Raw genomic sequence first — 16616 nt, forward strand, 5'->3', positions numbered from 1 at the left:
CAGGGTGGGCCTGGCGAATCCTTCATCATTGCAAGCATTTTCCTTAAACTGTTTCAGAAGTTCCAAGTTTCTGCCAATTTGTCAAGTCCCATGACTCCAGTAACAGTCCAGGAATCCCAAGGTATAAAGGGAGTATTTGTCATAAAGTGTTTGCATACATGAGGGAGGGAGGGAGGGAGAGTTTCTTTTAACCCAGGTAATACATCCACAAGGATGAATCTCCCTGATATTAAGTTTATTCCACATGTAGCAAGTTGAGAAGCACTTGAAGGAAGCTCACGCTGTTCCAAGGTGCTAACAGCTGGGGGAGAGGGTGACAGGGATGGCTGGTGTGTGAAGGAGCACACACACAATGCTCTGTCCCTGCAGGAGCACATGCTCTGTCTCAGCTGGCCAGGGCAGATTTGTTCTTGGCTTCAGGCTCCCTGTGGACAGCTGCTCCTGCATTTCTTTCCCAATAAGGCAAACACCTTTCTTTCATTTTGCTACCAGCTCTGCAGAGCTACTCCCAACCTCCCCTTGCTTATAGCAATGGACTATGCTCATTAACCCTTCACATGGCACCTCTGCCATTGCCATCTATTGCAAGTCACACATGTTCAAGGGACAGCATCTTACACAACACACACACACACACACACACACACACACACACCCAGCTTCTCTGATGATAAATTCAGGCTGTATATTCTGAAAGTGGTAAAAACCTTTCAATTATTTTTTCACTATAGCAGTGTTTTTTTAAAGGAGCAGCTTTATTGAGATATATCTAACATATCATAAAACTCACTTGTTTAAAATGTACAATTCAATGCCTTTTAGTGTATTTACAGAATTGATTATGGCAACCATTACCATAATCAAATTTTAGAACATTTTCATCACCCCCCAAAAGTAACATGGGTTATTTTCTCTTTTATTCTGAAAATATATTTATCTACTTAGTTTTTTAAAATCTGCACATTAAAAGCAAAAAGAAAAATGCATTAATGGACATGTTTGACTTCTAGAGTTAGTAAGAAATGTAAGGAAGTTATGGTTCTCCAAGCTGTGCTTCACTTAACTGCCACGTGCGGCCATAGTCATTCATTTAACCACTCCAAAATGTATACTTTGTTGTGGTGTGTACTCTTAGTAAATGTGCAGGGCCACACCTCTGACATTTTCCAGTTTATTGTGACTTTCTCTAATACCACATATGGCTCTTCAATGGATTGGACAGAAATAATATTGCAAATTCCAGATTGCTAATTCTCACAAGGCGATAATTTTGTAATATGCCTTGGATGGTACCACATGCACATGAGTATTTAATGCACTTTTTTATGTGATGGAAGCTTTTTAATTTTATTAGCTCAATTTAATACATAAAGTAATTGCATTCATTAATACACGAAATAACTGCGGTCACATGGAAGTTCTGGGTTCCTCAATGTTCTCTTTGAGACTCTCCTTAGAAAGCTAGGAAGCTTCCACCACATAGATCATGTGGTAAGGAGAAGGTTCTTTGGGCTTCTGTCATTGCTGCCCCAGGGATGTTCTAGAACTGCCATTAATCTGGATAAATAGGAAAATTCTAAATATCTCTATGCCTGCCCCCACCCTCACATATTTGAATTTAATTATCTTGAGGTGGGATCCTAGCAAGAGTAGTTTTAACAAGCTCCCAGTTTATTCTAATTTACAACCAATGCTGAGAACCACTGTTATCTTAGTGACTAAGACAAGGACACATTAAGAGTTTGAATCATGTGAAAGTGTCATCCTTGTAGGGCAAAATCAGTTGAACATTAGCAATTTTTAGGTGGTTCAATCTACTGATATACAGGCACTTGATTTTTTGTTTTTGGGCAGAGGTGAATTGGTCTTTCAGAAGACTTTCTACAAAAAAACCAGTCATTTCTCTCTAAACTCCCACCCTATAGTGGGCAAGGGTGAGAAAGTCATGACAGAGAAGAAGCTGGTGCCCTGCCAGTAAAGATATTTCCCCTTGGTGGATCAGATCCCTTGCATCTTTCCTTCCAGTGGGGTATAAACATGCAGAAGCCTGTGACTGCCAGGCGTGAAGCAAAATGGACAAAGCAGGCCAAGAGTGAGACAGCCAGAAGGGTTGAGGGAACAGGACATATCAGAGAATCTGGTCCCTCCTTCAAAGGCATTTACATTTAAGTGTGTGTATCTGTACACATGCATATCTGTATATATATCTGTATATTATATGTAAATACAGAGCAGACCAAATTTTTAAAAATTTATGGTTTGAAATACAGTTCTCAGTCCTACAGTTTGTGACCCTGTCCTAGAAGGTAGATGTTTGTGGAACAGGAACTTGGCCCAGAACAGGAGGACAAGGTGTTCAACACAATGAGGCTATAAATCTAGGGAGAAAGGAGCCAACATCTCTCTGCCATGCCTGGTGTACCCCGCAGGGACCCTTTGGGAGAGATAGGGAGGCATGACATGTGGCCAGGGACGTTCCTCGGGCAAGGGAGTACAGAGGACTCATAAGGGCGTGTGCATGGATTTTCAGAGAGGTTAGCAAAGCCCCGGCAGAAATGGCAATACTAGACTGGTGTTTTTCTCCAGGACAATGCATAAGAAAATGGGGGGAAAGAAAAGCAGGGGCTAAGACACTCTCAAGACTGTTTCTCCTCTATATTCTGCTTCTTATTAAATGTGACCACCACTCACCCAACCCAAAACACCAGTTGTTTAAGACTCATCTTCCTCAGCCCCAACCCTGGTTAACACCAAGTTATGCCCGTTGTGGCTCCTAGAGACTCCTCTATCCAGCTCCTTCCCTCCAGCCCTACCACCTCTGCTTATGTTCAGGTGCCATTTCTTCCCCCCTGGATTATGGCAATGGTTAATTTTGTGGGTAAACCTGACTGGGTCACAGGATGCCAGCAATCTGGTTACATATTATTTCCGGGTGTATTGTGAGGGTGTTTCTGGAAATGATTAGTATGTGAATTGATGGACAGCTGTCCCTAGTGCAAGTGGACTTTATCCTACTTGCTCAGGGCCCGAAAAAAAACAAAAGGTAGAGAAAGGTTGACTTTGTTCTCTGCCTGACTGCTTTAGTTGGGACATTGACGTCCTGCCCTTGGCGTTTCCAGTTCTCAAGACTTCAGATCTGCAGGATCTATACCCTCAGTTCTCTGGTTCTTAGGTCACTGAACTTCACCACCAGCTCTCCTGGATCTCCAGAATTGCACATGGCAGATTGTGGGGCTTTTCAGCCTCCATATCCATGTGAGCCAACACCTTCTAATAAATCTCTTTTTAGAAATGTATAGAGATATATCTTATTGGTTCTCTTTCTCTGGACAACCCTGACTCATTCAGATTTAATGCTATGGACTGAATGTTTGTGTTCCCCCCAAATTCATAACTTAATGGTATAGATATCAGAACAACTTCCCACATTATTACACATTCTTTTACTATAATATTTTGAAAGTTCTCTGGGGCCAGGTGGCTCACACCTGTAATCCCAGCACTTTAGGAGGCCAAGGCAGGAAGATTGGTTGAAGCCAAGAGTTCAAAACCAGGCTGGGCAATATAGTGAGACTGTCTCTAAAAAAAAAAAAAAAAAAAAAAAAAAGATATGGTGTGCGTGTTACTCAGGAGGCTGAGGCAACAGGATCCCTTGAGTCCAGGAGTTCGAGACTGCAGTGAGCTATAATTGCTCCATTGTACTCCAGCCTGAGTGTCAGGGCAAGACCCTGTCTTAAAATTTAAAAAACAAACAAAGAGTGTTGGTATTCTCTGCTGAGGATATACTGAAATTTATTTAACCAGTTAATTTATTTAGTCATTTAGGTTATTTGCATTTGTTTGCTAGTGAGAATGTTTTTATATAGCTCTTGGGCAGACCTATATAACAGAGATGAAGGTATTCTCCCAGGGCCCAGACAGACATAACACAGAGGCAGCTTGTCATGTAAACAGCAAGTCACACTCCAGGGACTTCTGGAGAATCCATAAGCAACTGGAATTATCCTCTTTGATGACCCATCCAGCTGCCAAGGGCGGAACACCCTGATGGCCCACTCAGCTGGCTGCCTGCTGTTCAGCTGCTAACCCAAGAAAAGGCAAAGGTCCTTATTTTCAACTTGCTTGCAGCTTTTCATTCTTTCCTTTCTTTCTCCTCTTTTTCACACTTTACTCCTAATTTTGCTTCTGATATATGAAATAAATCTATTATTGGTTTCCCTTGTGTATAAGTAGATAATTAACTGTATGTCTTTGATTGAGTCTTCGACATTACTACAGACAATGTTTCTGTATTGATACTTACAGCTAAACTGGCGTGCTCATCCAGGGTCATGTTCTGTGGGTACATTAGGCACAGTCTAACTTCTGGTGGGTGCTGTGTGACTGTCTTGGCCCACCTGACTCCAGCACATAATGCGAAGGAAGATACTTTTCAGCATCACGGGTTATAAAATGCACCAAAGAATGACATAATGACACAGAAATAAATATAGAATGCTTGAAGAAAAGTTAAGTCTTGGAGAAACTTACAAAGAAAACGAAAATACTTTTGACCCTTCAAGTCTTTACCTTCCTCCATACAGGAATACAGGCTGGCAATTCACAAGTAAATGCAAGGTTTTCAACATCCAACTGTTTGTAGTCGTGAAAAAAAAATCAAAAGTAAAACACTTCACACAGTGCCTTGCCTTGTCCTTTTTAAAGCTCAAAAGAGGCTCAAGCAACAACATTCTCCTTCTGAGTTGAAACCAACAGGGGCTGAGGCTGCCCCGGGACAGTGGTCCTTTTATGAACTGTGAGTGAAGACTGGGCTTATTCACAGGACTTGCTGGGCAGTTAGACCACACCCTTCCTGGGCTGCTACTTGCCAGTCAGTGGTTTAGGTTGGGCCTTGATATGGGGTCTATTTTGGGCCAGCTTACCCAGTGGGAAGCACACTGAAGTGAAAGCTGTAATGTCAAGTATGAACTATTGCTCTTGATAGACTTTCAACCTGCGTTTCCTGAGCTGCTGCCTCATGCTGGTCTTGGGGACAGTGAAGGTCACCATACTGGCCTGGAGGATCCCAGTCCAGCCGGGAGATAAACTTGTAGGCCCGGATTCACAGTCCAAACTCCTCATACCACTCACTCATGTTACAAACACCTGCCGGTTAGCTATTGGTGCCAGCTCCACCATTTCAGTAGAGGAAGGGCTTAGGAGAGCCTGTCGTGTTGGAAGGGGGTTGTTGGGACATTAGATGGATGAAGCTTTTTCTTAGAGTGTACACTGCAGACAATAAATACAGTAAGGTGCTTTTGTTTGTGCACGTAAGATTGAGAAATTATCAATTTGCTATGTCTTTACATATTTTGCCACGTTTAAAAATGTTTTTTTAAGCCAGGCGCATTGGCTCATGCCTGTCATCCCAGCACTTTGAGAAGCTGAGGTGGCAGGATTGCTTGAGTCCAGGAGTTCGAGACCAGCCTGGGCAACATAGTGAGACCTTGTCTCTAAAATAAAAATTAAAATATTAGCGTGCGTCTGTAGTCCTAGCTACTCAGGAGTCTGAGACAGAAGGATCACCTGAACCCAGGAGGTCAAGGCTATGGTGACCCATGATTGTGCCACTGCACTCCAGCCTGGGAGACAGAGTAAGATCTCGAATCAAAAAATAAATAATTTAAAAAAGTTTTTCCTTTTTTTTTTTAAAAATAGAGACAGAGTCTCACTATGTTGCTCAGCCTAGTCTCGAACTCCTGGACAGAATGCTCAGGACATAGAAAGAGAGGATTTCCTTCTCGTCTTTGCTTAAGCGTCCCCTCAGCAAGGCCTTTCTGACCATCTTATCCCTCTTCAGCCTTTCACCTTAATTGTTCTGAAATTACAGTATACACGTGTGCTTATTATCCATCTTGCCCAGGTGTGTGTAGCCCCAAGGGCAGAGTCCTCATCCGTCCTATTCACTGTTCTAGTTCCCAGCACATAGGTGTACCATGACTACTTGTTCAATAAATAGATGTTCCTGGGGCAGATGAATAGAGGGTATGGTGGTCAGGGGAGGCTTCATAGAGGAGGTGGCATTGGAGTGGTCTCTTTAAGAAAATTAGAAAATTAAGGATTTATTAGGTAAAGTGAGGAGTGGAAAGGACAACCCAGGCAGAGGGATCTATGTGAGTAGAGATGCGGAGGAGTGGAAGAGCAGGTGACCGGTTTTGATAGGAGTGTTGGGGATGAGTCTGGGAAGAGGCAGGAATTGGGAAAAGTAGCAGGGGGCCTGGCCTTGCAGGTTCTTGTGTGCCCACCTAGGAGCCAAGGAGGTTGTAGAAGTGTGGGGACAGAGCAGAGAGGGCAGCCTGGACGCTATCTCAGCCTTGCCATGGTGCAGGCAAGAGGGCCTGAGTCTGAACCAGGTGGTGATGGTGCTGGTGGAGAGCAGGTCATTTATGGGTGTTTAGGAAAAAGAATCAACAGGACTTGAGCACAGAGTGGTCAACAGATCCTGCCTGAGTTGGGGGGTGAGAGGGAGACATTTCAGAAGGGCGGGCAAAACCTTGCATTGGGAAGAAGCAGTTCTAAGTTGAGCAAGCAGCATGTGGAAATGGGCCGAGGTGTGATGGGACTTGATCTTGTGGGGCTGTGGAGGGCGCTCTGTACGACCAAGGGTACCTGACCGTGAAGGCCTTGCCAGTAACTCACTCCACATGCATGAAGAGCGGTGCACCCACTGGCCCCACAAGATGGGAGGAGCCATGGGGATGGACAAGAAGGATCTCATGGGTGATAAGTCTCTTCTGTACCCTGAAGGGACTCTTCATTGAGGGCCATGGCCTCAGAGGGCAATTTCTCCCTTGGGGAGTTGAGGGGCAGCCCAACTATTTCTGAGCAGTAAGGTCCAAGGATGAAAAATCAAATGCACAAGGGTGGATGGTAAGCTAATGGTGTTTTACAGGACAGTAGTTATTCCAAAGCCAAGTGAACAGTAGGAAAAGAAATTAAGCTCCTGAGGCCTGGGCATCCTGGCTTATGCCTATAATCCCAGCACTTTGGGAGCTGAAGTGGGAGGATGCTTGAGACTGGCAGATCCAGGCTTCAGTGAGCTATGGTCTCACCATTGCATTCCAGCCTGGGCAACAGAAAGAGACCCTGTTGCCAATAAACAAATGAATGAATGAATGAATGAATGAGTTTAAGCTCATGAATGTCTGCTCAGAGCCTATGTTCTTGTCCTCAAAAGCCTCTGCCCTCTACTCTTCCTGTTTTAGCTCAGAGGGGTGAGGGCCAGAGTCCACCTGAAGGGGGTAGAGTTTTGTTTTGGGTTGTGTGGGGTTTTTTTTAAATTAAAAAATTTTTATTTGCATAATAGTAAAATTAACTTTTTTTGGTGTAGAGTATATGCATTTTAGATCCTTGTAACCACCACTTCAGGTAGGATACAGAAAAATACCAGTATTCCAAAGGTTTCTCTCCTGCTGCCCCTTGTGTCCAGTCCTTACTCCCTCCCAGCCCTGAGTTCTGGCAACTAATGTTTTCTGTTCCTATATCATTGTCTTTTCCAGAATGTCATAAACATTGGATCATATTGTGTGGTATGATGCAGTATATCATATCAGCACAATACATTTGTGATTCACCCAACTTGTTGCATATCACGGTAGTCCACTCCTTTTCATTGCTGAGTAGTATTCTATTATACAGATGTAACAATTGTTTGGAAGATATTTGGGTTGTCTCCAATTTTGGGGAAATATGAACAATGCTGGCATAAGTATTTACATACAGTTTTTATTGCAAAGTAAGTTTTCATTTCTAGAGGAGAAATATCTCAAAGTGGGTTGCTGGGTCACATGATAGGTGAAGGTTTAACTTTTTAAGAAAATGCTTGTTTTCCAAAATGACTGTACCATTTTGTGAATGAGAGAGCAGAGTTGTGTCCATCTTCCTTTCATTCATTCCTTCTGTCCTTTTCTTTCTTTCTTTGTTTCTTCCTTCTGTAAATTTAATTTTTTGTTAATTTATGTAAGTGTAACTTACATGCCCTCTTAAGTGCACAACCTCAGGCACACAACTAGATAGGCTCTTACATATATATGCATCCGTGTAATTACCACCCAAGCCAAGAAATAGAATATTTCCAGCACCTCCTCCCAGTCAATACTTCACAATCCCAACTTCTATCACCACAGACGAGTGCTGCCTGTTTAAGCACTTCATATAAATGGGATCATACAGTATGTACCGTTACTCCTGGCCTCTCTTAACATTAGGGAAAATCTATCCAAGTTGATGGATCTGCAGCATCTCAGTCTTTTTGGTATTGCTGAGTAGTGTGCATTGTACTAATATGCTCCCATAGATTTATTCACTCTCCTGTGATGGACATTTGGGTTGAATCCAGTTTTTGACTATTAAGAATAATGCTTGCTGCTCTGAACATTCTTGTCTATATGTTTTAACATGTTTTTGGTGGATCCAAAACACCACTCATTTCTGTTGGATATATTCCCAGGAGTAGAACTGCCGATATGTTTAGCCACAGTACACACTGCCAAGCAGTTTTCCAAGTGGTTGACCAATTTGCAGCAGTGCATAAGATTTACAGTTCTCTGCATTCCCGCTCTCAGTGTTGTCCTTTTCATTTTAACTATTCTGGTAGAAACCCAGTGGCATCCCATGGTTTTAATTTTCAAATCCCTAATGACTAATGATGTTGAGGACCTTTTCGTTTGTTTGTTTGTAGAGACGGAGTTTTGCTGTGTTGCCTAGGCTGGTCTTAAGTGATTTTCCCATCTCAGTCTCCCAAAGTGCTGGGATTTCAAGCATGAGCCACTACTCTTGGCTTGAGCATCTTTTGTACATGTTTCTTGGCCAATTGGATATCTTCTTTAAATCTTTTGTCTGGTTTTTTTTTTTAGCTGGACTCTCACTCTGTTGCCCAGGTTGGAGTGCAGTGGCACACTCATGGCCACCCCAGCATCAACCTGCTGGGCGCCAGTGATCCTTCCGCCTCAGCCTTCCAAGCAGCTGGAACTACAGGCGCACACTACCATGCCCAGCTAATTTTTGATTTATTGTAGAGACGAGGTCTTGCCAAGTTGCCCGGCTGGTCTCGAACCCACGGGCTCAGGCAATCCACTCACCTCAGCCTCCCAAAGTGCTGGGATTACAAGCTGAGCCACTGAGCCCAGACTGTGTTCTTATAATTGGGTTTTCTGTGTTGACCTTTCTTTGCAGAAGAATGGAGGCCTCTAACTTGGTCAATGATCATCTTGGAGACAAAATTGACACTGGCCCAGGGGCCAAAGTTGCTTTTGAGGTTGTGAGCAGAGGGAAGGGACAGAAGAGCAGTCTTCTCAGAAACCTTGCTTTCGGGTCTAGAGTCATGAGATGTGGCCTGGGTGGTTCTGTGTAGTTGAGGCACCCACCTCAAAGACTTTGAAAGCCCTTTTCCCATTCCTGGCTTTTCTCACAAATCTGCTTGGTAAAATATTAGGAGACAGGATGTGAGCATGGGTCTTGAGAAGATGACTTTACTGATCCCCACCCCTCAGCCTGTGACCATATCTGACTGTGTTATATCTATATCACTTGTCTTTTTGGAGTTTAGCCTAACTATGTTTCAATTTTTTTATGAAAGTAAAATATATTTACAGAAGAGTTTAAAAATCATAAGCTTACAGAGAAATAAATCATCACAAATTGAACACACCCATGTAACAACCACCCAGGCCAAGAAACATAACATTGCCAGCATCCCAGAAGCCCTCCTCTGCCCTCTGCCAATCTCTATCTTCTTTGTCTTTCTCAAAAGGTAACTACCACCATGGCTTTTAAAGGCAACTTAGATGAGTTTTGCCTGCAAATGAATTTACGCAGTTGTATTTTTCTTGCTTGTGGTGTTTTCATTCAACATTAGGTCTAGGAAAGTCATCCACGTGGTTGTGTTTGGTTGTAGACCATTCTATACCTTCTTGTATAGTACTCTGTTGTATGAATACACCATGTTGTTATACATCCCACTGGTGCTAGACATTTGGCTTGTTTCCATCTTTGGTTATTATAAAAGTGCTATTTTGAACTTTCTAGATGTGTCTTCTGATGCACATATGTACACACTTCATTTACATACCTAGATATAGTTGCTGGCTCATACGATGTACATGTGTTCACCTTTAGTGAAAACTGCCAAAGAGTTGTCCAAAGTAGCTCCACTAATGAACACCCTCAGCAGCAGTGCAGGAGAGTTCCTGAAGCTCCACTTGCCACAGTCACTTTTCAAATTTTAGCCATTGTGGTGGAAATCTTTGCTTTTAAACATTTCAACTGTGACAACTAGTGAGGGAGGGGCCAGAACTCCAGCCCAGTCCCAATGACATAATATTTTCTGAAGTGAGGGCAGGGCTGTTTCAAAAGCCAGACCCTCGGTCCTCTCCCCCTCAGTTGTCCTCCGTCCTCTTCTCCTCAGTCCTCTCCTCCTCAGTTCTCCTTGGCCCTTTCCCCCTCAGTCCTCTTCCCATCAGCGTTCTCCTCCTCGGTCCTCTTCCTCTTGGTCCTATTCTTCCTGACATCCAGAAATTGTGAGATGTTCAACCTCACTTATGCTATATATATATATATGAGTTGGGGTCTCTCTCTGTCACCCAGGCTGGAGTGCAGTGGCATACTCATGGCCAACACAGTGTTGACCTGCTGAGCTCTGGAGATCTTTCCACCTCAGCCTTCCAAGTAGCCAGAACTACAGGCATGCACTACCATGCCCGGCTAATTTTTGATTTATTGTTGAGACGAGGTCTCACCAAGTTGTCTGGGCTGGTCTCGAGCCTGCGGGCTCAGGTAATTCACTTGCCTCGGCCTCCCAAAGTTCTGGGATTATAGGCTGAGTTATGTTAAATATTATTTCATACACTTGCCAATCAGCAGGTGGCCTTGAAATTGCAATTTAATTTATAAGTTAAACACAAGTATTATAGCTAGACAGATGGCAGTCAGGACTTGGCAGGCCACCCCCAAAACCTTTTAAATTCAGGCTGGCCTTTCCCAAAGACAATATGTAATTCATGTTTAAATGGGTCCAACACAGTGACTGGGACATAGCAGATGCTCTGTGTTAGTTTCCATGAGTAAAATTAGTATCGTAGATGGTTCTAGAAAGGAAATGATAGCTGCTTCAAATAATGGTAATACTGACCTTACAAACATCATGATGTGGAACTGTCCTGTGGTCATACCCATTAGACAATTATCTGAAGTTCCAGTTTCAGGAACAAGGATCAGCAAAGTCTGTGGAGAAGGAGATGGTGTTGGCCATGGGTTCTGGGTGCAAGGTTCAGGGAGCTTGTACACATTCATGTGTGTGCCCCTGTGTTTCTGTACACACACACACACACACGCACGCACACACACACACACACATGCGTACACACACACACCAGAGGTTTAGGGTGAAGAGGGAACAGGCCATCTGCACCATCACTCCTCTAAAAAGATTTTCCTTCACCATTTCAGCATTGCATATTGTCTCTTGAAATAGCTTTCCTTTTCTGTCCCTGGGCAGTGTAGCAGCAGAGCAAGGGCCATGAGCTATGTCCACAGACTGCTTGGGTTCAAATCCCACCACTGCCACAGCACAGCTATGTGAACCTGGCCATGTTATTAAATCTCCCTTAGCCTCTGTTTTTCCACCTGCAAAGTGGTCTAATACTAGTGACCATTCCACAGGATGGTCTGATGGCCATAGCTTTGAGGACTAATGGCCAATTAATGCCAACCATCTTTGTGGTATTTATTGTTATAGTGGTTCTCATGGGTCAAGTTTTACCTGTTTAAAGTTGTTGGATAATGAGAGTGTTGGAATAAACACTCCTCTCTTAGGGGTGGACCCCTGTGCATACTGTTTCAGAAGTTCTGGACATGTTTCTTTGTTTAGCAAGAATATAGCATTCCCCCTGTTGGAATATAAATTGCATGAGGTTAGGAATTTTTTCTATCTTGTTTACTGCTTATTCTCTAGAACAGTGCTAGATACATAACTGAGGACTCAATAAATGTTTGTTGAATTTAAGGGGCACCAGTCTGTGCTCATAGTGGAAGTCAATAACCCAGGTTGGAGTGGAAGGAATATGGCTGGGAATCGGGTGAGTAAGTAGTGGTGAAGTCCATAGAAGATGGGAGCTAAGGGACCAAAGACCTTGATGCAGTGGGAAAGAAAGGCTGGTGTAGTTAGTGAGGAACTCATGCACACGCACATGTGCTAGGTCTCAGGCAGGTGAGGTCTCCAAGGCGAAGTTTATACCTAATGACCACTCCCCCTCCCAGCCCCAGGTCTCCTCTCAATGGTCAAACAGCCTGCACTCAGCAAGAGCCTCTTTCTGCTCTGCTTATTTTCCTAAAGTCGGCTTTGTCCACCTAAACTTAGTCCATAACTTTCCAGAGTCTAGATGAAATCAAACTTCTTCTTCATGGAAAGACAGGGAGGGTCTGTTTCTCTAAGGTCTGGATTTAGAAGGAAGGAGAAAATGTACAAAATCCCATCTGCGACAAGGACTTCATGAGGGCCACCAGATGTGAGCTGTGGTTGACTTCCCACAGAAAACAATTAAGTGAAAATTTCCCTGGAATTTGGGAGAACAAGGGAGTTATTAATTGCTATATAAACACAGTAACCAAGATAGTAATAATAATATGGACTGTGAGTGAGCTCGATTATTTGTTCTAGCTCAGAGGCAAACAAAAATCAACACCATTCCAAGTGTATTCATTTCATTAGTTGATTTTTCAAACATTGACTAAGCACGTACTTTGAGTTAGACACTGGCCTGGGCACCTGGTATACAGAAATGAAAAAGAGGTGACGCTTATGCACAAAAGTTCATGACTTAGTGGGAGCCAGCTAGCCTCCAAACACAATATCATAAGGGCAGAAGATTTGCCACTCTAGGTCAGGGATGTGCCATCCAAAAACTTCATCGCCTTTCTTTCTTTCTTTCTTTCTTTCTTTCTTTCTTTCTTTCTTTCTTTCTTTCTTTCTTTCTTTCTTTCTTTCTCTTTCTCTCTCTCTCTCTCTCTTTCTCTCTCTCTGTCTCTCTTTCTCTCTCTTTCAGCTAGGGATCTCACTCTGTCACCCAGCAACATGATCACTACAATCACAGCTCATGGCAGCCTCAGTCTCCTGGGTTCAGGTGATCCTTCCACCTCAGCATCCCAAGCAGCTGAGAATGCACCACCACGTCCAGCTAATTTTTTGACTTTTTGTCGAGACAAGTTCTGGCTACATTGCCCAGGCTGGTCTGGAACTCCTGGGCTCAAGCAATCCTCCTGTCTCAGCCAGAGTGCAGGGATTACAGGTGTGAGCCACTATGCCTGGCCTCTGTCATCTTTCTTATTGTCAGTGTCAGTTTTGAACTTGCCATGTTACGCCCCAGTTCCCTTCTTGCTCTGGCTTTCTTGACTCTTAAACCCACCCTGCTTTTGTGATTCAGTTTGGAGCTCCTGCCTCTGGTCCTGCCTCTTAGGGTAACTAGGCCTAGTTGGGGAAACCAGGTGAACCTCTCTTTTGATTTTCCCAAGCTGATCTCTCACACGTGGCAAGGAAGCTTCTCTGGTGAACAGTCCCCGCCAGTGAATACACTGCATCTCCTTCCAGCTTACCCCTCCCACAGTATTTCTCATGCCTTTGAATGGCACCACTGTTCACCTCATTTTTCAAGCCAGAAAACCGAGGTGATGCTCCTCTCCTCCTGTTCCCTGCCGCTGGTGGCCACCTGAGACATCAGCGTGTTAAAGCAGCACTGGCTCTGAGCAGATGGGTATGTGCAGTGGAGCAGAGAATGGCTAATCTTTGATTCCTAGGGTTCCTGGGATTGCTTCAGACCATCACTGTGTGGATGCACAGGGTCCGACAAACACAACACTTTAACCTCCATCCCTGACCTGACACTTTAGTCCAACTGGGATGGGGTTCGGATATCGCACCATCCCTCCCATTGCCCCATCTCTCCTATTTCTTTTTTTTGGGCACCCCTGCATAAAACAAAACATCACCCACCCCCAAAGTCCCCACTTTTGCCTCTTACACTTGACCAACAAACACAAGCCTCCGTTCATATAAGCTCACGAAAATAGCTACTTCAGAGAAGTGGTGTCTCCGGCATGGCAGACAAATCTGAAGCTCAGACACTGAATGAATAAGTGGTGATTGAATGAATGGCTCTCCACTATTTATGTTCCAACAGCTTTGCCTCACACACCCGTTCCTTCACCTTCCTCCCTTACACACAGAAGAGGGCCAGCGATGAAATTTGCTTTCTTCTTAACTATTTGAATTGATTTTCTCAAGGGCCATTGAGTCTCTCTTGGGACACAGTGACCTTCATGGAGGATTCCAGGAGCAGATGCAGCACGCCTCTAGATAAGATAGAACAGCATGTGTTGCTCTGTTTCAACATATACTCTCAATGACTTGCTTCTTTTCAGCCAACTAACATAACCTGGCAAGATTTTCATTCAATCATTCAAAAAAAAAAAAAAAAAACATACTGAGAATTTAACTCTGCCAACCTCCGTGTTAGGGGCCAGTGTACACAAGCGAACAAGACCCAGTGGAATCTTAGCCTTTGGAAAATTATACGGCTCACAGTAAGTGCTAGGGTGGATGGTGATGGACAGGGACAGTCACCTAAGGGGACACATGGAAGGACCCCTGATCCAGGCTTTATTTCTTAAGTTTTTATTTTGGAAACCTCCAGACACATATGAATATTGGGAGAATAGTGCAACGGGCTGTCATGTACTGCCAGTCAGCTTTAACAAGGATCACTATTCTGCTATTTCTGTTTCATCTACTTCCTGCTCCCACTTTTTTTCTTGACTTTTTTTTTTTTCTTTTGAGTTGGGGTCTCACTCTGTGAGGCGATCCTTCCACTTCAGCCTCTCGAGTAGCTGGGGCCATGCCCCGCTATTTTTTATGTTTTTATTTTTTGTAGAGATGAGGTCCCACCATGTTGCCCGGGTTGGGTTCGAGAAATCCTCCTGCCTTGGCCTCCCAGACTGCTAGGATTACGGGTGTCAGCCACTGCACCTTTAACTAAAACAAATCCCAGATGTCATATTATTTCACCCATTTCTGTTTGCATTTCTAACAGAGAAGGCATGTGCCAATCAGTTTTTTTCTGAGTTGGAGTCTCACTCTGTCGCCCAGGCTGGAGTGCAGTGCACACTCCCGGCCACCCCTGTGTCGGCCTGCTGGGCTCCGGCGATCCTTCTGCCTCAGCCTTCCAAGTAGCCAGAACCACAGGCACACACTACCACGCCTGCCTAATTTTTTCATTTATTGTAGAGATGAGGTCTCACCAAGTTGTCTGGGCTGGTCTCTAACCCACAGGTTCAGGCAATCCACTTGCCTCCACCTCCAAAGTGCTGGGATTACAGGCTGAGCCACCGAGCCTGGCCTATGCTAGTCAGTTTTAAAGGGGTCAGGAGGGCTTCCTGGAGGCAGCCACACCTGAGCTGAGGCCTGGAGAAGGAGTAGTCTTGGCTGCCAGGTGAAAGGGACAGGAAAGAGGGGGTGAGAAAGGGGGAAAGTTTCAGATCACAGGAACAGTTTGGCAGAGGTCAAAGGTGAGGGGGACACGATGTGTCTAGCACCTCCTTACTGCCTGTGGTCTGTGGACCTAGAGAATTCTCACTACCTGAGCTTGTTAGAATGTTAGAACATGGAGTCCTACCCAGGCCCAGTGAATTAGAATCTGCATTTTACCAAAATACTCTGGAAATTGGTTTGCACATTCAGGTCTGAGAGGCTGGCTGGTGAGGGGAGGTCACAGGAGGGCATCTTTATCCTGATACCAGGGAAGAGCCGCTGAAAATTCTGAGTGTGCATGTTTGGGACTGAGGGTGATGGGATCCGATGTGCATTGAGATGACTGCTCTGCTGCTATTGGGAGAGTGGATTGAAGTGGGGAGACAGGTGCAAGTAAGGTTTCTGTTCCCCTTGAAGCTGCACTATGCAGTGGACTGGTCGTGGACTCCAGAATCCCATGGCCTTGCCCATGGTGTGTTTTTATCATATTGTGCAAACCTCAGCTTGGCTTCCTGCAGACTGAGTGACTGGGACTTGAGACGTGACTGTTGAATTTTTTAGAGTCTCTCTTTTCTTATCTGTCCTGGGCCTGGCACCTTATTTTTATGGAGCCCTAATCACACTGTCAGTGAAAAAATATGTCTAAAATGGGACCTGCTTTTGATACATTAGGAATTCAGACAGAATCAGAAATGCTACAACTGCCTGTCCATGCTGACCCCTCCTCCTGCTCTGCCAGGGGGAGGAACTCAGGCTCCTTCCCTTCTAGACGGTGGTGTGGTCAGGCAAAGACTCCAGAATTGGAGCCTAGAAACTCAGCTTCTAGGAAATTCCATTCATTGCTCCGTCTAACCCGAGGCCTCTGCTGAGAAGCAGCTCTGCGCACCACCCTCTTGTGTGTGCTTCCATACCTGCCTGTTTACCTCTGCTTGGTCGCCTCCTTCACCTGGAATGTGAGTGTGTGTGCATCCATATATCCCGCATAATGCTTGGGACACTGTGCTCAGTGCTTTGGGGTGGTTGGAGGCCGAGTATGAGTGAAGAACAGACACCCTCCTCC

This window comes from Carlito syrichta, unplaced genomic scaffold, assembly GCF_000164805.1.
Source record: "Carlito syrichta isolate Samal-C Ts95f unplaced genomic scaffold, Tarsius_syrichta-2.0.1 Scaffold308161, whole genome shotgun sequence".
Classification (NCBI taxonomy): Eukaryota; Metazoa; Chordata; class Mammalia; order Primates; family Tarsiidae; genus Carlito; species Carlito syrichta.